Below are 23,093 nucleotides of genomic sequence, written 5' to 3'. Positions count from 1 at the left end.
CTCTCAAAGCAGGGCAACAAGCCAGGATCAACATCACTCCCTCCGGACTCCTGGTTCAGCGTAAGATTGATGAGTCTGCTGCATACTGCTGCCTCATTGTCTTCACCATCAACTTAACGCCAAATCTGAGCATCACTCTTTACATCATTATACATTTATGTGCAACTGTGCACCTGTTAAAACACACACACACACACACACACACACACACACACACACACACACACACCGGACTGACCACAACATTGTGCATGTCACACACATGCACAGTGTTGCAGTCATCCACCTGATACTACTGCATCCACTCCCTTAGTGTGCTGACAGACGGGGGCCCCCACACTTCTCGTAGACACACATAATCCTGCTGCTGCAGAAAATGAAACTATAATTAAAGGCAGCAGGTTTCGCGTTTCCACTTCTCAGCTTTCTCCTTCGAGGATCAGGAAAATCTGTTCGGAGGAGTGTCGGTGTGATCAAGCCGGATGGTGATCGGCTGCTGTTGATTTCTGGGTTACAGATGTTTATAAAACTGCTTCAGGTTCCAGACTGACAAATGAACAGACAGTTATTTCATTACTGAGGAAACGAGGATTAACTTCAGACATAACGAGAACTAGCCAAGATCTCCGTAATGTCTTTGTTCCGCCTTATTAAGTGTTTGGCTTGTATTGTGAGCGTTTGAAACAGGGCTGGGTTATAATTCAATAACGCTCTCATTTAGCGGTTTTCAGTGGACTCGTCATTTTATAAAATTTGCTGCCTTAATCTATGATTCTCAGTTATACAATAACAAATGAGCAATTGAAGGTTTTGTTTCACCTGTTTTGTCTACCGTAATGAAACAGCAGAATCATCATAAACTTGATTATTTTATGTGGGTTTAAGCACGCATTTGCCCTAATGTGAGAGAATTGTGATATCGTGAAAAATTAGAGGAAAAAAGTATCATTGTTACTGTTTGTATATCGACATCGGAAAAACAGTCTTATTAAAGGAATACTTTGCCCCCCACATGAACATTTGTTTCTCAATCACTCACCCTGTGTTACACTGAATTCTGGCAAAAACATTGTTTTCCTAAAATGCCTCCACGATGAAGACATTCTTCATGGATTATAGTCATAGGGGTCCATGATTAACAACAGCAAAACTATATCAAAACATCAGCTTACAAACTGTCATGCAAGTTGTGCAGTATAATCCAAGTCTCATCCATCCAGTCGTATGCTCAGTGCTTCACAGACACATGCTTTCGCTTAAAATTGACTAATTTGAACACTTCCACAAACACAGTGCAGGGGTGCTACTCGTCACTCGTTCTGTTTTAACAAAAATGCACGTGTTTGGGAAGTGCTGAGCATATGACTGAATAAATGAGACTTGGATTATACCGCATGAGTTGTTTGAGAGTTCGTACATGGATGTTTTGATGTAGTTTTGCTGTTGTTGAATGCGGCCCACTTTTACTCCAGTTCAAGAATTTTTGAATTCTTCATTCATCATGGAAGCATGCGAGACAAAGTTTTCTTCACAGATTCAGTGTCACATGAGATGAGCAAATGGTCATTTGGGAGATGAAGTATCCCTTTAACATCACATGTATTAACTTTTTTTGTATTGTATTGGAAGCGACTTTCACTTGACATGCTTTTTTTTCTCTTTTGGACCAGTGCACCCTCAGCCTTGGCACAGATATTTTGGCCTCTTTGGAGCTCCTGCTGCTTTAAAAACTCACATAAGCCTAAAGTATCAGCGAGCTGATTGCCAAACCTCTTTAATATGCAGCTAATTAGCATAGCATTCAACCTAATATGACCTGGCTTTCTGGCAGTGTCGGCAAAGTCCTCTTGAGGTTTTTAGATGATTTTGTCTAACCCCTGTATGCATGCCTGCAGAATTTGCATACATGTATATATGCACGCACACACACCACAAACCCACATGTATATACTCACACAGAGTGAGTGGAGTAAATGACTGTGTGAAGCTGAGCTCCTCTCAGTCTAATCCCTGGGTGAATGGTGTGCTGTGTGCCAGGCATTCCTCTGTGTCTTTCTAAGGCTTTTTGGGGATTAGACCCCACTTACTTCCAGGGGCCGCAGGGTGGGATCAAAGCTGATTGGGCTTTTTGGGTTCAGGGTGATAGCGTGTGTGGAACAGTGAGCCTCTGCTCAGGTAGACTCACTGGGGAGGCACCAGAGAACATGACACCGCGGCCGAGACGTGAGACGGTGACACAGGTCGCACACACCTGGTGGGGGTCAAACCTGCGCTAATCCAGCACAGCGCTAACCGGCACTGTGCTGATTGATGGCTGGCCTGCAGGAGGTAAGGCTTTAACTCCGGCAATAATCCAGGTATGCCGGAGCTCGGCTCGTTGAGGTTACACAAACACAAATCACAAACGAGGGAGATTTTAATCACGACTCTCTTCTGTCATGCGTACAGTTTACACAGCATGAGAAGCCTTTTGCGATGAAGACAACATGCATGACAGACTATATAACAATCTGGACCTCATTCCCCTGATCATTCACACTGCACCGCAGGCTTAACACCGGCTAAACTTACATCCAGCTAAACAGAAGACAGACAAAACAAACATGATGACTGATATGTAGTGACCTCAGAGCACCTCAAAAGATCCATACAGCATCTGACCTTTACCCTGGCAGAAATAAAAACAGGTTTTATTTAATCCGCTAAGAACAACATAGAGGAAGTGAAGGAAGTCTTCATTATGACACCACAATGTGTAAAATATTTGAATTACCAAAACAGCCCATAGGAAGACAAATACACAGAGATGGCAAAGAGCCCTAGTCCTCTGTCGGAGATACAACAGCAGGATTAACAAGGCTAACATAACGAGAACATCTGCACACACTGAAAATAAAGTGAGTATATCCTAAAATATACTCAGATATTAACAGGAAGTCTGTGTGTGTGTGCATGTGCAATATTCAGGGAGAAAAGCCACACAAGAGCATCAAGAGCAGACACGCAGTGCGTGCGGTGGATGACACTAATTACTGGATGTAGGAATTTCAAAGGCTAATCCATGTAGAGTCAGAGCTATCTGTCACATCTCTATCCTGACGACAAACACTTACATAGTGCATGTTTTGGAAACTCCCTCGGAAATAAACAAAATGACCTTCAGAGGATTTCAGCACCCTGCAGATAAACATAATCATGACAGGCATGGTTTGGCAAACAGAAAACAAAGTTGATTGCGTTTGCACACAACTTAAGATGAAGTAAGACTTCTCTGCTCTTCGTTGCTTAGAGATGGGAGATTATTACTCATAGAGGCCTGTTGTGTTTCTCGTGTTCCCTCTGCACAAGGGTCTTTTTGCATCTACATGCTGTATCTCTGCTCTGTCTGGAGTAGCACCAAACCCCCGACACACACCCACCCAGCGATGACACCTCAGGTCTGGGCAGTGTTACTCCAACATGTGGTTCTGTCTCATATCTGCTTCCTCTGACAGATGGAAACCCTCAAGCATGTAGGGGTTTGTTTGTGTTTTGCACCATTGGAGATAAGTATGCATGCTCTCTGTGCTCTACAAAGAGATGATAAGTTAAAGAGGGGCAGCGCAGAGCTGAGAAGTGCAGAGGACAAAAATACAGACACGGGGGACAGCGGGTGTTTTTCTACAACAGAGACTACAGATCGGGGTCCTGGGGTGTTTGGCCATGTGAGCCAAAGAAAAGAAAAGACAAAAGAAGAAAAGAAGAAAGGAAAAGAAAAGACGGGGCCATTTGATGTCACACCTGCGTGCATGAATTTTGCTGAGTAGAAATTTCTAACACAACGTAACCTGCTTCTGAGGTGTATGCAAAAGCAAAATACTCTGAAGAGGTTTGAAAACCCTGTTTCCTTCATCAGGGTTTACATTTAAACAAGTATTTTACAGCTGGAAAGATAGCCTTTAACAAACCTGGGCTGTCAATGTAGTAGAAGGCAACAGATACTTTTGAAATTGGTGCTACACGACCAAGGAAGATAGAGGAGAAAGAGGCTTTGCTTAAGATATAGAAAGCCTACACCTATCAGAATCTGCTGTGCTGCACCTTACCAATAAACCCTCCAACTGGTGGGAGATATTATGCGAGTTGTTCCTCTGAGAAACAACAAAAACGTTGGTAACAAACACTCTTGTTTTACAGTTAAACAGTAAGTTAAAATATGTTTCTGAAAACATTCTGGGCCAGAAATAAGTAACGCAGTAACAGAGTCTTGGTTCATATTTAATCAGCATCAGCTTAGTTTTAACATTTGATTTATGTTCTTGTCACCCCTGTTTTTCACATTACAGGAAACAGTACGGTGCCCACTAACGTGTACTAAAACATGTTTCTGAAAATATTTCAGGTGAAAAGAGACAAAACAGAATTTTGGTTTATATTGTTAGCACTGCTTAATTTTATGGTTTGGTCTGAGTCTGAGAGAGAGAGGGAAGGTTCTTTCTCTCAATCCGCTTCTATACTATTTGTGTCTGTGGTGGTGATGGGCATTTAAAAATGTGGGGCGTCCGGTGGCTTAGTGGGTAGAGCAGGCATCCCATATACGCTAGTGAGATCAAGGTATGTTTACCACTGTTCATTTAGACATATTACCCACAAAGCAGGGTGAAATTTGGCAAACTAACCCTTTAAATGGAAGACTATGAAAGAAAGACTACAGAAAGTAAATATTCATTTCTAGATATTTAGTCCATAAACATGAGAAGTGCATAAATCAGGAGGTATCCAAGCTGATGTGGAGGAGGTATTGAGGTATTCTCCTCATACAATGAAAACACTGTAAAAAGTTTTTAATTTACTCACTGAAAGCTAAAAGTTTATATGCTTCAGATGTTGCTGGATTTTTTTTTTAATACAAGCACTGCTGCTGTTTTGTTGGTTTAAAAGTTCAATACGAATAAAATAGTTTAATTGTCATATACTGCGTATCAAGAAAAAACATTATACAGTCTGGGTTTCTTCAAACCACCATCTACAAGATCTCACACCAGCCATAATAAAAAGGGGCTGTTACCAAAATCCTACCATGAAATATGTACAGCGAGTACAGATGATGTAAAGATTAGTTTTAGGGGAAAGAAATGAGCAAAAAAATTAAAATCAACAGTGTTGTACTTTAGAGTATTTTATGCTTCAAAGACAGATTTATTAGCTGTAACTGTACACGTTGTAGAGCAGATGTAGGGATTTAGGTTTTTTCATTTTTTTGGCTCAGACACACCAACGGGGGCCTCTGGATGATTCAGTCTAGGAAAGCTCACAGTGATGTACTCTTCCTCCTTCAGTGCTATTTTATGTCCAACTCTTTCTCTCCATTGTCTCACTTTGCCAGGCGCAGAGATGCTGCTAGGTGATGGAGTGCTTTGGTGTTAATCTGACATCCATTCTGCGTCGCTCTCAGGCTAAAGACTGTGGTCTCCCACAGTTCGCAAGCGCACTGCGATTTACTGCCTCTGCTACAGATCACTCAGAGAGAGAAATGAGAGAAGTGCTGGGGTAAAATGAAAAAGGAGTGAAGATAAGAGAGGGGAAGAAAAAAGGAGATAAAGGGAGGGAGATGGGATGCATCTATTCACAGTGTTTTCACACAGCAGAATGAGGGTCTTATCTCTGAAAAGCACTTAAACACAACATGCCCACGGACAGAGCTGACTGTGTGAAGACATGCACATGAGGATGAAAGCTCACACATACAGAGGAGAGGCTCGATGCAGGGGAGTGAGAGCAGATTACAGGATCAGAGGAAGCACACATCAAAACGAGGCAGAATCATCGCTGCCTTTACAGTGGAGAGAAACAACAGGCCAAACGAGAGGAGCGAACAATGCCGAGCCATCCATCATGTCACTCCTGTCAGCTAATAAAACAGACTGTGTGATCACAGTTTCAGGTCAATAGAGATCGGCCGACACCGCGGGGCTCCAGCAGGGGCTGACGTGGTGGATGCTGCCCTTATCTCAGCACCGCATTACAAAGGAACACAAGCTCCCCTTTAAACTCCTCCCTGCTGGCATTCACAAAGTTTTTCAACAACACCCTTCCCTGCACTCCCTCGCACACACACTGTGAGAAACTGCTGATGGAGGAGGAGAAAAAAACTTCAAGACAAACTCCACAGTAGACACTTTAGTCACATCAATCTGTGCTGTAGCAGGGCTGCAAAATACAATTTCCATGACTGATTAATCACTATAGTTTTTTGAGCTATGAAAAGAAAATAGTTAAAACATATCCATCACAATTTTCCCGAGCACAAGTTGTAATCTGAACTCTAAATTGTTCATTCTGATTTTTCTGCTAATCGACTAAAGGTTTGAGCTCTTCATTAAACTAACAAATTGGAAATGACACCTTAAGAATCTTTCAATCTTATGTCCAAAACTCAAAGATATTCAATTTACAATGCTATAAAATTTAAAAAGCTGCAAATCCTCCATTTGAGAAGCAGCAACCAGAGAATGTTTGGAGTTTTTGCTTGATAAATGATCATTAATTATCGACTTATTTCAATTAATCGATTAACTGTGTCAGCACTACATGAAAAAGACACGGGTACATACTACAAAATGGCAGAAACTGCTCATTAGAGGTTTTTTTTAATAACTTGCATTACAAAAATGACACAGATGTAGATGTGAGATGTGACTTGTAGTTGTTTTGGGATTTGGAGGAGTGTGTGCACGTCATGTATCCAAAATTACAGCCTTATGCAAGAGCTCACGTGTTGTGGTACAATTAAAAAGTCTTGAGTGAGACTGAATGTATGTTTACATGTTGACAGGCTGGCTCCAGAGGTGAGTCAATCCCCATAGACCCCCAGGTTAAAGTGTCCAACTTTACCGCAGAAATAAACATGTTTACAGCCTGGTACAGGTTGTTTTTCATAGCTAATTTCCACATTCATAACAACTTAGATTTTTGTCAGGCTTTAAGTTAGGTGCAAATAAAGACGGGACCGCTTTTCGTGACAGGCTGTCTGTGAGGTGTTACCACAATCAATGAGTCAGATCCATACCCTTGCTCCTCCACTGCTCAACCTTCTCCTCCAAATATGGTCAATTCTAGCTCCAAATATCCTAATGACAAGATGCCAAAATGCCAAACTTGAGGCTTCAAGAATGGGAGTCAGCAACTATTTCTTCTCTACAACAGTATAAAAAGTAATTTAAGGATGTGTGGTTACATTTAGAAAGTCAGTGAGGAGAGGATCAAGTTTCATTATCGAGTTTCAGAGAGGAGAGAAGTCGCACTAAGTCTGTCAGAGACTTATGTTGTACTGTACGGGGTCCTCTATGGCTTTTCAGGTCTAAATCACGTACAGGCGGGACCCCCATGGTCAGCCTGGTGTACGCAGCCGTGGCGACATGCCGAGCTCCCAGCTCCAGGGATGAACACTTCTCTGTCAGAGGGAGCGAAGCACTCTGACACATACATACTGAGATAAAACATCTGGCCCGTCTCAACTAAATACATCTCCCGTGTGTGTTTGTCCGTCTGTCTAGAATGTATGCATGTGTGCGCAGTCCAAACATGATGTGTGTATCCTCTCTGTCCTCCCCTCTTCATCGCTGATATCTGCCGGTGTGAGTTGTGCTCTGGAGCAGACCTGGAAGTCTTGGCTGAGGCAGACCTGATGTCTCCAGGCATTAGCTGCTGCAGTAAAAATGAATGCATGTGTCCCACTGTCTGACTCCGAGCCCAAAAATGTCTTTCGTATATCACACCGTGGCACCCGAGGATAAGGAGAGTGTGTGTGCTTCTTCATCTCCTCTCACAGTAGTAAAACACAGACAGGTTAAAGTACAGACTGGCTGCTTATTAAGGTTTTCAAGATGCAGCGGTCAGCCAAAAACCATCACCGGCACCTCTCTTGAGCTCTTAATCCTCTTACTCACCCTCCATCCTCTGCCATTTATCGTGTTTTAATTGATTCATAAAAGTCACTATTGAGAGATTAAGTTTCAGCATCCACACACGAAATATGAAAGCTAACTGCTGACTTAGTGGGCTGTTTCTGTTTTATCTGCAGAGTGTGAAACTACTTATGAAAGCTGTTAAAATCACAAGCGACAATTAAGGGCAAACCAACCTTTAAAACTCATTATACACCCATCTTCATAAAACTGTACACCAGACCGCTATAAAAAACTGTTTAAGTTAAAGCTTCAGAAATACACATGACATCACTCGGTCTGAGAGGTGATCAGACGGAAATTTAAAGTATTTTTATACTGTTTTAGCACTTAGTCCTCCTCCCTATTTCTGTGAGGGTGAAAACTCAGAGAGTGCGAGAGTTATTATAATTCATAAATGAGATCATGAGATACACCCGTCAAGCCTCAGGGCTGATTTCACAGTGACAAGAGTTCAGTGATAATCCTTGTATCTGCGCACTGGTTGACTCATGCAGACGATTCCTCTGAGTCTCCATCCACTGACCTTATTCACACAGCGGTCATTTTGCACAGACAAGGTAAAATCTGAGATAGGCAAATAGGATTTAAGCAGGGTCCAAAAGTACTCCAAACAAAACAACTAAAGACACGGTTTGTCATCGCCTTTCAACACAAACAACTGGAGTGTTCACTGAGCTGTTACAGGACAACGTTGTTTATTTGTGCCTCGGAAAACCATTACAAATGACTGCAATAAAAAATGATTCACATAACTGTTAACATAAGGCACAAAGACTACAAAGCACCACAAACTAGATTCACTTCACATCCAATCTTAGAATAATAACTTGCCTGGGTCCAGACCTTTGAATCACCCCACACCACTGAGTACAAGTTGACTGGTTGGTTTGGCATCATGACATAAAACAGCAGTATCGGTAATGTCAAGCTGTTTGTGCGCCAGAACCAGTGAGGAGCAATAACAACAATGGAAAGCGCTATACACAAGATAGACGCTACTATCGAGGCTCTTCCAAATCTACGTTTCTTCTCAATATCGCCTGCTTTACTTTGCTTCTCTCCACTCTTAAAACCCCAGCTAAACAGGTATGTTTATCAGTGTGGACTTAAAAAAATGACGTTAGATTTAGGCAGATGTGTGGCTGTCATGTGGCTCTCTAGTGATTGGTTCGAAATGGCCACTGTGTGACTCATAACTGCAGAGAAATGAGTATCAAACAAGCATCAAACAGCTACATTATGGCAGCCACTTCCCTTCGTCTTATAAAAGTCCTAAACCTGTGTGTGGGATGCTGAAACATTCTGCAAAGAGATGACGCAGACAAATACAAACTTTGTGCTCCACAACTTCCTAAACATGTTGAGTGATGTTTACACTTAGTGACAGGGGGTGTCAAAGATGACTTCCTGGTGTTCATCCCAAGATACGGTTTAGTAACATCTTAAGGGACTCTGTCATCTTGCAGTATAGAGGATAAAATATTTAGCCTGCGGCCTGAAACTGGTCATACTATCAGCGGCCAACAAGCATGCCTTTTTTCCCTCTGCACAGTCAACTGTACCACATTATGACATTCCCTTTCAACATCTACACTTTTCATCAACAATTCTACCCCAACTATAATTCAAACATTAGCATCAGTCGAACTGCTGACGATAGCCACCCACACTCCACACGTCGTCTGCTGCACAGTCTCTCAGATCGATCCTTCAGGCGCCTCCAGAGAGGAGGGTGGCTGCTCTCTGCTGACAGAAGCTGCCTTGGTCGTGACCGAGAAACCTTCTGAAAAAACTCAGCTGCACTTCTGGAACAAAAAGTGAACTGGCGGTAGCTCAGGCTAAGGTTTCTGCACTGTCAGGTGCAGCTAGGGGAAAGGAATTCTAGCTTGGCGGAGAAGAGCTGCTCTGATGGATGAATGATCCCGAGCAGTGTTTGTAATTCATCTCCCAGCGTGCCCTCTCCTGTCCTTACGAAGATCATGGAGCGTGTGAGGCCTCCATCACAATTAGACATCACCAGAGAAAGTATTAGTCTGCCACTGAGACTTAACTGTCACTCTTAATGAGCTCTGGAGTCTCTTTATTTCTGGCAGGTATTTATGCTGGCTATAGTTTTTAGTCTTACAGTGTGGATGAGGAGAAAAGACAGTTATTAGACCACAACAACAGAATACAAAGTGCACTCAATTCTCCTCGGCTATCACTCATCTTCCTCGGCACTTGTGCAGCACTCTCTTGGGCTTTAATCATCCTTTGGATTCACTGATACTAGGGTGTTAAAAGGGACACATTGTACTCCCTTAGCATGACCAGCTCACAACATACAGCTCTGAAGTGTCTCAGAAATTTAAGACTGACACCGAATGAGTATGTCAAGAAATTGCCCGTGATAGTCTTGATACAGTGTCGCCACTTAAGGAACAATACTTGCTCTTATTCTGCGGGAAAGCACAAACCCCTGCACCCCTCAATTCTCTGCCCTTTCACCCCTTTGGCGTCCCTATGGCTACCCACCCACACCCAGGGGGTAGCGGTGCATGGACTGTGAGACAGAGCACACAAAGACGGGGGAGCCTCAAATCTAATTTTACTTCTAAAGTTCAGTTACATTATGAAAAGATAAATTACCTCAAAGGAACATTGTGGTTATGGCTCGTAGAGAAAGTACGAATGATGCTCATTATTACTTCAGCCTGTTCTTTGTCCTTTTAACGGTAACATGAACAGGCCTTTCCAGTAAAGAAAACCCCTCCATTTCCCCTTCTTTCCATGTCCCTTATAATGTTTTTCCTTCGTCTGGCCTAACACAACAGTACCATCCCATTTTTTTGCAAGTTGTCACAACAAGAGAGGAGGAAACACACATCCTCTTTGGTGCGCTTGCTCTCATTGCCCTTTCTACCTGGCAGCACTTGGAGAAACGTGTCTCACTGGAGCCATGCCACCCTTTCACTTGTGCAGCCATTCTCATTTTACACAGTCATCTCTTTCTGCATCTACGCAGAGAGAGAATAGATTACCCCCCCTCCGAGGGGGGCCAGAGGGAAGAGACAGAGCTGAGTTCAGACTCTCAGGACAAACTGTAATTCTCCACTTTGTCTCGGGGTTCGAGGACCCATCTGGCCACAGATTTAGTAACTCTGCTTCAATAGCGCTCTGTTTACTTGAGTAGCTAGGTTTACACAGGCAAAGTGAAGGGTTCATATAAAACGCATTAACTGAGAGTAATCCTTTGGGTCTTTTGTAAATAGGATGTAATGATGGGGGATGTCCAAAGAGGGTAACCACTTTGAAAAGGCTCAGAGAGGCCAATTTGTGTGCAGGCAGTGGTTCAGTACCAGATCCTCTGAACTGTATAACTGTGGTTTCTGATATATCAGTATCAACATTTACCTCATTTAGGAGTCAAGTATTCAGACAATATACACAAACTGCAGAAAAACTGCAAATATGTAACCACTGTCAGAATCCAAAGAATGTTCACAGTGAAACTAAACCTATACTTTTCCTCCATATTTCAGCCCCAATGAGACTTGAACCTCCAAAGCCAGATTTATTGTTCACTGTAAAGGGGTTACAGAGCAGCAACAGAGCCTATGTAGGCACACTGTAGCTAGCAGGCTTTACTCCCTAGAGGTCTGCAACTAGCAGTCCTTTCATTTGATTATTTTGCCAGTTATTTAGTCAATAAAATGTTGATTAGCTAGGCAGTGGGACACACTCCCAGGGACTTACATGCACTACAGTCGGACCATCTACCACAATAAAGAACAGAGATGCTTGGATTTCAGTACACACAGGAACATGACCACATTCTCTGCTCAGGAAACTATTACTCTGCTATACCTTTACATGGCAAAAAGCTGTTTGCTGCTGTATTACTAGTCTAAATGTCACCTACAGTGACTTTAAATCAGTGTAAGTCACAGAAATCATTGCCTTTTCAGTTTCAATTTCTACTGCAAACCTTCTGATGGCTATGATCTCGCTCCCTATCACACTGAATTAAAGTGTAAACACAGTCACAGTAGAGAACATAATTAAAGCATAACATGATCTGATAATGTACGATCCCTCTAGTGTTGCCAAACTGTTAATCAATTTCCGCGCCAGAGGCACCTACAGCAACACTGCCGCACAATAAATTTACATTAACACAGACAGTGTTACTGCTATTGAAGTACAGTGTAGCTAAAGAATTAACTGGAAAAAAAAAAAAGACCAGACATGGTGTCATGGGGCCCCACATGGCCCCTGTCAGGTGAGGTGCAGCCCTTTAGGAGGACAACATGGAGGGAAATCAATAGAAATAAAAGGGCCATGACATCATCCTCAGCCCCTCAACCCACAGTCAATGACAGCAGCAGACAGAGCAGATAGAGCTCTAACTCTAGCACAGTAGCAGTAATTTACTGCCCTGTCAGTCTGTCATAAGGCACACATGCAACTGATATTCAGCGTTTATGTGTGCAGGAACAGGAAGAGACAGTGAGCGTGTGCGTGTGTCCTGTATCAAGCTTATTGATTACAGCGAGTCAGCAAGTTCAGCTTACTGCTTTCTTTTTCATGTTTTTGTGAACCGAGTCATCTGTGGTGTAATAATTTACATTTAATTTTAGTCTGAGTCACGTGTCCGTCTGTACATACAAACTTGATATATGTGTCTGTGCTAGTGGCAGCAGGTGTTTGTGAATGTGTCTGCGTGTGTGCAAGTGTTTGTTTGCTGCCGGGCCCTGGCTGTGAGCGCAGCATGAATGAGTGAGAGAGCCATAAACACCTGAGGAAGCAGGAACACACAGACACCCTCTCTGGACTGTATTTATGGTCCTGATTAAGGCGGGGGAGGGGGGGAGTCGTCATGCACAGCTCGGCTCTGGCTGTGGCGAGGGTCCAACCAAAACACCGGGGCTGTTAAAGCCCCCCTGGATGAGTCCCAGGGGGCAGTGGAGCGGACGGAATGCAGGCCTGGGTTTAGAGGTTCAGGGGTACGTCCTGTTGTTAATGAGCTCACCCCGCTGGGCCTCTCTGGCTCTGAGCCCCTGACACTCCCTCGCCAGCCACACCAGCGCACTGCCACAACCTCTTCTTGGACTGGTCCTGGACCACTGAAGCATGCCACACTTCCTGAACAATGTGAACACTACTTTGTGACTCTAAGATGATCTCAGCAAGATGTGTGTCTCCAAGTGAAGAAGAAGATGGTAAAAGGAAGAGGTGTTTGTGCAGTGCTGTAGAATAAACATGCCTGAATGTGTGTGAAGGCACATGTGCTTGTGGATATTAAAAAAGCCCCTGAGACACGACCTCAGACGATGCAGCAAGGGAGATGCAAGCACTTTCCTAAATGATGCATGTCTTACATGCTCTATTAGTGCAGAGTAAACAGCACTTTCTGTGAAGCACTGCAGTGTTAAAGACAGCGAAGTGTAACATATGCAGCACAGCAAGTTTATTTTAAATAGCACATTTTTATATGCAAAAGCAATTCAAAATGCTTTGCAAAATGCAATTAAAAAACACTACATAATCAATACCACGTGACACACTAAACTGCACTAACCACATAACGGCATTTATAAGATGGAGCTCATGATATAAGTGAAAGATGGATAATGAATATTGAAGATTTAGTTGAACGTTTAAAACCAGATTTGACCTGCCAGAAGATAAAATAACATCAACACTAATTCCTACCTCAAAGTTAACGAGTGTACGATGATCGTTGTATTATGGTGCGATGATTTTTACCTTTGTATGAAGTACAGTCAATGCACAATAATTTCAATATTTTTGTTTTGTTGTGAAATGGTACAGAGTTTGGGACCTTTGTATAAAGACTAAGGCCCCTTTAAGACTGTCTGTTGAAGGTGGAAATGTTAAGCCGTTATGCCCCCTCGCTGTTCTGTATAAAAAGTACAATCACGGAATGGAGAGACAGAGTTGTCTCCCCTTTAAGCTGGCAGCGGAGGAAGTAACAGTGCAAAGATGACATCTGTGCAAAAGGGACAGCCAACAAGATGGACCATGGACGAGAGGGGTGTGACATTTTGATGACGTGTTACGTGTGCATTTCACTGCTGGGAGATTTACAAAGCAGCTAAAGGCAGTTAGCAGCTAACTCAAAGAAGAACAACAGAAAAGGTCCACAAACTGGGGAGACAACAAGGTCCGGGAGCTCCTTATCCTCCTAGCAGAGGACGAGATCATCCACCATATAACAGGAAGGGCCTGACACTTGTGTTATATGTCACACTAGAGGTCGATGCTATCGTCATGCATCATGCATGACATCATGCATGTCACACCTCATTTGCTTCTAGAACGCATATTTGTGTTTCGTAGGATAGCAATTGGCTGTTACTTGTTGCCTTCGTTGGATGTATTGGTTAGGTTTAGGCAAGACAAGTGGGATTGGTGAGGATAAGGGTAAGAGTGTCAGGGTGCGCCAACCAGAGGCAGAGTTAGGCAGAGTAAGGTGGGTGTAGCCTTTGCTGTGCAAGGAAACACAAATCTGCTTCCAGAACATCTGCATGCTATCTAAAATCACACAATGGGGTGGCATTATACTGCCATTGTTTGATCCTGTAATGAAAGCAGAGCTGACATAATGATAGGTCTTTGTTGCAGCCCTATCACAGGACCTCTGTGTAAAAAGGGCTTATGTCAATAGTCTATTAGAAAAAACTGACCCTGTGTCTGCTATAAATCACAGTCTCTAAATCACATTTCTGCCAATCTTATACTACCATTGCGGCCACCCATAACCTTCTAAAAACTCTTTGTGACTGACTGGGATGGTTTACTTGTAACCTTTTTGCTTACATGCTTGAGTTCTTAGTGTGTCTGCTTGCATAATAAACACCGGCCTGAAGTCTACTTGGGGTTAACCGTTGGATGCAGTATGAACCACATGGCACAGACAGTTGCTATTGATCCGGAGTCTTTGTGGGACTGTTTGGTTTTTGGCACCTGGCAACACTATCCTGCCTGACACTAAGCTAAAAACATACAAACACACTTCAACAATAGTCAGTTTCTCACAGCTATCTAGTCTGTGACTGTAAAAACCAGTAAGCTGCCAAGTCCGAATTTAGCAGCCATGTGTAGCTTCAGCTTTGTATCAGACATTTGATCTCTAAAGGCAAGTTCTATCATCCTCTACTCTTTCCTCTTCTAGCCAATCCAGTGAGGTCATTTCTCTTTGGTCAAGACAATTGGCTCCTCAAGGGGAATGCCTGCTCCTCTGTCAGGTTTGAGCTCTGAAAGCCAACCAGGAATGTCTCTAATTAGGCAGACTGCTGGTGCAGTTCATCCAAACCTCCTCTCCGATCTCGTCTTCCGTCCAGAACTAATCACAACCATCAGCACCACTCCCCTCATCCCCGTTGAGCACCGTATCAACCACATGAGCAAATGGAAATATATGCAAAGACCAGCTCAAAATAGAGCGCAAGAGTCAGACGGGGGCAACGACTTTTAAATTCTACACATTATTCAAGAGTGCAGCGTTTTAATGGCTGGGAAACTGAGACCGAACCAGAGGGGGGTGTTTGGGAGGTCTGTGATACGAGAGGCCATAAATGATGTCACCACGACACACCACGGCAACATCTCTGTGATGTGGTGGTCTGTTTGTGGTTTAGTATACATGGCAGTGGAGGAGGTTTGAAGGTCGGCTTCATAAAATCCCCACCCACTGAGCCACAACACTCTAGTCTCTCTCATGTGGTGTTGTATATGTTTATGAACTCATAACAGTGACAAATGAGCAGCTAGATCATCAAGACTACTGGGAGTGTACAAACCCCCAGACTGATACAGTGTTAGAGAACAATATTTAATATAAAAGCAACTGTTTTTATTGTATTCTTATATTTTTGCGGTCCACAATGAGGGTATAACTGGGGGTGGGGGTGAGACAGCGGTAAAAAAGAGACATAACTGGATTTTACACAAGTTCACATGATTGATAGCATGAGAATGAAAGAGTGAATTTGTGTGGGAGTACAGTTCAAAGGTTCAGTCATTTGAGAGAAAATCAATTGCCAACCACTGACAGTCGATTGATTGGCTTTTCTTACTGGCTTCAGCTTCTCAAATGAGAAGAGTTACTGTTTTTCTTTGTTTTATATGAAACTAAACAGAATATCTTCGAGTTTTGGATATTTGTTCACGCAAAAAATTCAAGCTACTTGAATTAGAGATGCACTAATCTATAGGCCACACATTGGTATCAGATGATATTCGTCTTGTTGACTGCCATCAGCCTTTCAGCAAATAAGATGACATTGACAATGGCAGTGGCCGATGTCTTTCTGTTGTGTCACATCCATTTTTTACAGGCTAAAAGCATAACTCAAAACTAATGGAGTCCCATTGTCCTAGGGACACTAGAGAACGTGTTTGGGATGTCGCTACAACACCGTCAGAACATAAGGACGGAGTAACTTACTATCAACATGTCTGGCAGCCGGTTGGCCACAACTTATCACTGACAGAGGTTTTATTAAGTTACACTATGATGTGGCTAAGCTCTGTTCAATAAAAATGAGTATTGCACAAAGGTAAATCATAACGTAACATGATGTGTTCAAATATAATCTTGTAAACTGTAGTTTTTGGCAAGAGGCTTGAATAAATACAGCTGTTTAAGGAGAGATTTTTTGGTGTTTTCACAGCAGGAATTATGATATATGTATAGTAAAAAGGCTTTTTGAAGCAGTTATTTTTTTTTTAAAAAAAAATTTTCTGTGAGAGAAGGTTATATTAATGTTTATTTCATGAATGTTTATGATTGAATTTGTGCTCATTCGACAGTAGTGTAATGAAATACAGAATGACTTTAAAACAGTTCCTATTTTTTTTTTAAATGAAGATTTCTTTGTTTTCCTCTACAAAAGGGGGAATAAATACCAACAAAAACAAAATAACAACAACACTGATACCTGCTATCGGCCAAATTGTTATTTTAAACATCAGTAGCAGCCCAGAGTTTTGGTGCATCCCTCATTTGAATACATCATCTTAAAGGGATAGTTCAGATTTTTTGAAGTAGGGATGTATGAGGTACTTATCCATAGTCACTGTATTACTGACAGTAGATGTCGGTCAGCACAGCCCCAGTTTGTAGCTTAGCGATGTACTGCTGTGGATGGGGGGCAGCGACAAAACATATTTTAGACACCTAAGTCCCATCTAAAAAAAAAAAATCAATAACAGTTTAAGTGTACGCTGTATTTACGCTGTATTTAGAATATTTTCATTGCTTTACCTTGCTGTCAGACAGCCCTTTTCGACAGGAAACTAAAGCTGTTACATCTGTTCTCTTCAAAACCATCAGACTCTTTTGACAGAAACAATAATTTCACCTTGCTGAACACCTTGCTGGTGGATTGCGGCCTTGATAGGTTAGTTTGTTTGTGTTATCGTGTGAGTTTATTGTCAAGGGTTAATTCAGGTTTAGGCTTATTCTATTTTGTTCAAACAAACAAATCCAATCAATCAATCTGTTAAGTAATTATAGTCATCAGCTTAAAACTAGTAAGAATGATCTGTAGTTGCAGCCCTGTGTTGAAGAAATTAAAAATAAAAAACAAACAACGTTTTACAAAGCTAAATAAAGAAGGAGGAAGACTGAGACAGAAAATGTGGAATCAAAATTCAGACAAACTAGGGGTGAGATGGTGTTTTGCAATAAGTCCGTGCTTGTGAAAGACATTACCAGTCCTCCCAGTGGGCTGCAGGCAGCAGTTGGGCCCGCTGAACTCATCACAGCTGTATGAAACCAACAGGACCCTGAATGTACCCACTCCATCAATGCTGCCATTGTCTCAGCACTGACGTCAAATATGCTTCATTACCTCCTCAGAGCTTACCTAAAGACAGTAGCGCTGTGTTATACAGTACCTACATCATGCCACTCTACACCTACAAGATGAGGAATGGTGATATGTTGAAAGGCAGGGAGCAGACGGGGTTAATGCAGCTTTAATGGCATCAGTCGCAGAGTGGATCAGAGATGAGAGAAAGGAGGCAGAGCCCACACCTCCGGTAATGAGGAGGATTTAAAAAGGGAAGGATTTTAAAGGGATTTTTCTTTATCTTTCCGTATGATAAAAGCTTTGTTATCAGTTCAGCTGGCCTTTTCTCAGCCAAGAAGAGAGCATCTTTTTCGTCTCTGCTTCTAATCGCGTGACCTCTCAGGCCGTAAAGAGTCTGTCTGTTTGTGGGTCACTCTGTCAGCACATCAGTCCACTTAAACTACTGGGCGAGGGGAAATGCTTCTGTTTTATTGGGGACAGAAGAATACTCCAGCTGCCATGGCGTGTGTGTGTGTGTGTGTGTGTGTGTGTGTGTGTTTGTGTGTCTATTTTCATCCCTAAAAGTTTTTTTGCACTGCTGACTCGGCCCACTTTATGTCTTTTTGACTGCAGGAAAAACAGATTTCAATGCACTCCCGGGGGAAGTCTTGGGAAATAATAAATAAATCAGTAAGCAGAAGAGGCATTTCCAGTCCAGGAGCCAGATACATAAAACTTAACTCAGAATCAAGGCTAAGTATGTATAAAATTTTAAAACAGTTTCAGCTAAAGAATTCTGCATCTGCATTTCTTGAAGTTCACTGCCATTTATGTTGGATTTAAAGTTTCAGTAGCAGGATTTACAGGGATATATTGGTAGAAATGGATTATAATATAATAATTGTGTTTTTTTAGTGTACAATCACCTGAATATAATTTTTGTTACCTCAGAATGACCAGTTCATATCTACATATGGAGTGGGTACTCGTCTATGGAGATTGCCATGTTGCACCACCATGTTTCTACAGTAGCCCAAAATGAACAAACAACACTGGCTCTAGATAAGGCCATTCATGTTTTCGCATTTTCATGTTCGTCACCGTAGTTTGCAGGCCGTCTGTGATGAGCAGGGTCAGAAAAACACTGAATTTTTTTTTTTTTTTTTTACATGAAATTGCTTCCTTCTGTGTTTGTAATAGTTTAAATCACTGTGTATGTTTGTTTTGGAAAGGAAGATACCTCTGCGGATAGTTCAGCTCCCGCTAAAAACCTCGTGAATGTCTGGATCTTAAGTTATCGGTTAGTTATCAAGGAAAAAGTGAGCACAGATTAGCTTCTCGGCGAGTAGTCCGTCTGCGATGAGGCAAACAGCGTCAGACAAACACTGATTTGTAATGAGGAGCTGCTTTATTCCGTTTTTTTTACCAGTTTAAATCAGTAGGTCCGTTTGTTTTGAAGGAGGAAGAGACCTCAGCGGATAATTTGGCTCCCGGTAAAAACCTCCAGGATGTTTGGATCAGAAAGAAGGTGAGCACACAAATCTTACACACTTTCAACACCAGGAGCAGATAGAATGAATGAATCTGGCTACGAAATTCTGCTCTACCATTACTGTCTCTTGCCCTTGGTCTCACAATATTACAGTCAAACATAAACCATAAAGGGATATTATAAATCTTGTGAGTCTGTCATTACTATTCCACAGACTGCTCTGTATGTGGTTTGCATGGAACATTTCAAAAGTAATGTCGTAATAATATTATCATAATTATTAGTATATATTCCAATTTAAATACCTGAACCCTCAATAAAGTATAATTTTGGGATTTTTCATAAACCTGATGCATATACCAGCACACGCTTACATAAGAAGGAAACTAAGAAAAGAACGGCGGACGAGAGGAGAGGAGGGAGAACTTCCCTCCGCTGTTTGGTTTAGTTTATTTTAGGCTGGCTGGTCGGTATCTTCAGTGGTGTTGTTTGTTAATTAATGACTATAATGACAATTCCCCTGAGCGGAGCAGCACGGGCTGAAAGGGTTGGACGCTCCCATGTCTAATCTCATCTGGGGCCCTCAGCCCAGTTTGCCTTAACTTCAGCTGCTTCCAATTTGGGCTCGGCACTTGTGCTGCGCTGGCCATTTACATAACCATGAATATCAGCTGCTGTGGCCTTTTCTGCGCACAGCCTGCCTCCCTGTACGTATGCGATTTATGTGCCTTCGTGGACCTCTTCTCTTGAGCACATAAATACTCTGCATGTGACTAAGTCTGACATCAAATCTGTTTTCTGTGAATGAACTGGAGCAAGAGAGTCTAACATATTTAACACCTGCTATTGCGAACACGAGGGGAATCCAGGAATGTGAGTGGCAGAAGGGCTGAATGAAAAGGTGACTCCATGTTTTGTCAGTGTTCGGACTTTGATAGTGGGGCTCTGTGTGGTCTAAGAGGAGTGGGAGTGGAGGTCACCTGCTCTTGTACAGCTCCCTCCCCTCTGACCTCAGACTGGGGTCGCTCCACTTGCAGCTACCAAGGCCTGCTGCCATTAAAGCAGCTAATCACACCGAACAGCTGCATCCCTCACTGTACAAATCCTCAACACCTCGCTCTCCCACCCACACATTCACTCTGGCAGTCAGACAGACACATATACAGGCGTCCACGCACTCCCACTCTTCCTTTGCTAATGGCAAGCTGCAGCCGACTGATGTTTAAAGCGCAGGGTTTAGCGTGCAGGCCTGTGATAAGCCGCGCTGAGCTGTGAAAACACAGATTACATTTCTGCGGCTTATTACAGACAGCGCGCCTCTGCCTCCCAGCCATACCGTAATTGCGACCCAAAAACCGCAGTCTCCGCTTGGCTGCGAGATACGGCTTGATGGGGACCCCCGCGGCAGAGCTTTGACAGCCGTGCTAATTCAAGTCTACGTTCCCCCATATGTTCTATGGCATGCCAGCCCCCTCCTGTGATAAGCTGCAGCCATATTTCTTTTAAGTGCTGTCCTTTCATAAATCAATTCAAGGCACAGATATCTGCTGCTGTCTCTTAGTGTCATCTTCACACTTTTAAGATTCCATCAAAATTAGCACACAAAGTGCAAAAGTCCAAACACTTACGAATTTAACTGATTTTCACGACTGCTGAGCTGCAATCATTCTTCATTGCTGTTCTGTATGTTGATGCTGATGCAACCTGTATGGTAGTCTTAGAACGCCAACTCTAATGTAATAATGTCGCTTTTATGAGCTACATTTGATATTCTCCTATCACAAAATTGCTTCTAAATGAGGTATAATTTTGATATTTGTGTTTGATGTAGCACAAGTTGGGATATCCCATCTGAAAACAAGCATTACTTACTTGGAATGCCAAAGCCAACCAGGCATACATTAAATCCCTGTTTCTGGCAGGCTATGAAAGTGCCTCCATCTGCAAATACTTAGCCTTTTTTTCTCAGGCTCAATCAGAGATAAAGACCATTGTGTTCCAGGTCCACAAGTAAGACAATATCTCCCAAACCTCATAGAAAACAATTAGGACACAGTAATTACACCACTGGCCTGGAATTCCAGCCAAGTCCTGAGGTTGGGGTGAGGAAATAAGAAAAGGAGAGTGAATGTGAAAGGTGCCTGCCTGATGCGGTGTTATCTTATTCTGCTTGGACTCTGATGGAGTGAGTTTGTTTATCAGCCTGGGTGTGATGTAATGTTTTGCTTTTGGAGCCCTCAGTTTGAGCATGATAGGCCAAAAAAGCCTCACGAGCCTGTGTATGACCGGATGACAGCATGGCGTAAACTCTTTCCATAATGGTCTCTCATTTATCTCTGCGCTCTGCTGCTTTGGAAACGCAAAATCCAAAACTTAAACAGAGACACGTTATCTTTACTTCAGACTGGACCCGTTGATTTACGCATGTTGACCAATCATCTGGCAGGCAGAGGGGTGAGAACGGAGGGACACAAGAGAAAACAACTCTCTCATCTCCATTTAAAATATGGCCATATCAATGACCGTGCTCTCGGCTCATAACGCACTTCCTTTCCTCTCTTGCACCTTTAAGCAGCCCCAGAGTCCTGCTGGTATGGACATTGTTGAGATCTGCTGTAATGCAGACTGGCCTTGGGAGTCAGACATGGCCAGGGGCTTTTGGGGTGGCCTGGTGAGAGACGGGTGGAGGTAAAAGCAGGGCAACGTGAGTAAATGAGTGGATCATACACATTTTCCACAGTCTGTGAAAAGCAGACGAGCAAAGGGAAAGGAATGATGGGAGAAAAGGTATATAATCAACACTGGAGCTCCAAAAGAGGTCTTTAAAGATATATGTATCCGGTGTTAGTTATTAACCAGATTTATGAGATCAAAAGCAATATGTTTTTAATGTCTGACCTAGACGGCAGATCTCGAAACAGATGATAGTTGTTTGTTCTTTAATATAACAGAGGTGCTTTTTGGCCTGAGCCTTTTTAATTCAGCCTAACTGAAGGTCAAACAAGTGCTCAAAGCCGTCTGCAAATCCACAAAGAAATGTGTAGAGATTTGCAGATGGAGCCACAAACAGGTATTAAGAGGCCGGATTTGAAACTTGCACCCACTGAACTACGAGTGCAGCTTTAACTTCACTTGGCAACACTATGGCAACAGATTTAAGCACAATCCGGTCTCCAGCTTTGCCCGTGCGGCAAGCTTTTATTTCTCCTTAAAGCGGCGAATGAGGCAGACAGCAGCGGGGTATCAGGTTCTGCGCTGGCAAGAGGTTCTGCTCACGCGGCAGGAGCAGAACAAAGCGCCGGTGGCCCTGGATAGCATCCATGGTGCCGGAGAGTAAAGGCCCTGTGAATGGGACCTGTCACTTCCACTCAGCGCCGCCTGTGATCTGAGCCACCCGGAACGACGCTCAGATAAGTGGCTAATCCCAGCATCCCTGCTGGCTCGACAGCCCCCTACTGCCATGACAACCAGAGGGGAATCTCCTCCAGCAACAACTTAATTGGATAATTTCCTCCCTGTTTGACTGTGTGTTCCTCTGCTTTTGTTAAGTAAAGTCTGGGTTGTCTGACTGTCAATGTGTTCTTTGACTTTGAAAGTGGGGAAGGTCTAAACAAGCATGACATTCAGGGAGTTTTGAAGTGGGTACATTTCTCCAGCTGAAGCCCCACTGCAGTGGCCTACAGGCCACTGGGAGGGCTGAGAACTACTAAGTTCACCTGGGAGTGGTAGCATAAAAGAGAAAAACAGCCTCTGCTTTCAGCGCCACAAAAAAGTGACCACTTTAACCACTGTAAACAGTTATTGTCCTTTGTGTTGCAAAGCCTGACGATTTATGTTACACCCAATCAAGTC

General features: G+C 42.9%; 1 protein-coding gene across 2 annotated transcripts in view; it reads right to left on the bottom strand.

Moving 5' to 3' along the window:
- The window catches only part of emid1 (EMI domain containing 1), a 72,907-nt gene that overhangs the window by 37,241 nt on the left and 12,573 nt on the right, over positions 1-23,093 (bottom strand). The window lies entirely within an intron of this gene.

The sequence above is a fragment of the Epinephelus fuscoguttatus genome, linkage group LG6 (assembly GCF_011397635.1).
Source record: "Epinephelus fuscoguttatus linkage group LG6, E.fuscoguttatus.final_Chr_v1".
NCBI classification, from domain to species: domain Eukaryota; kingdom Metazoa; phylum Chordata; class Actinopteri; order Perciformes; family Serranidae; genus Epinephelus; species Epinephelus fuscoguttatus.
Note: the sequence above shows the minus strand (reverse complement) of the source record. Positions and strands in the feature narration are given on the sequence as shown.